The sequence below is a fragment of the Carlito syrichta genome, unplaced genomic scaffold (genome assembly GCF_000164805.1).
Source record: "Carlito syrichta isolate Samal-C Ts95f unplaced genomic scaffold, Tarsius_syrichta-2.0.1 Scaffold288341, whole genome shotgun sequence".
NCBI lineage: Eukaryota > Metazoa > Chordata > Mammalia > Primates > Tarsiidae > Carlito > Carlito syrichta.
In genome coordinates, this window is record NW_007232437.1 from 5880 (window position 1) to 6112 (window position 233).

Genomic DNA, 233 nt, shown 5'->3' on the forward strand with positions numbered 1-233 from the left:
GCGGACAGGGCTGCCGGGAGGCCTCTGCCCGAAGTCGGGGGGCCAGCCGGCGGCGGGAGGCAGACAGCAGCTCCAGGTCTCCCCCGTCAGGGCAGCCGCGGGCTGCTCCCAAACCCGTGCGTGTCCCCCCGTTCGCACGTTCCACGGTGTCCGAGGAGCGGGTCTGGGCTCGGTGGCCTCCAAGTCGGGCGGGCTTCCCGCAGGAAGCCGACCGGCCAGGAGGGGCCGGCGCC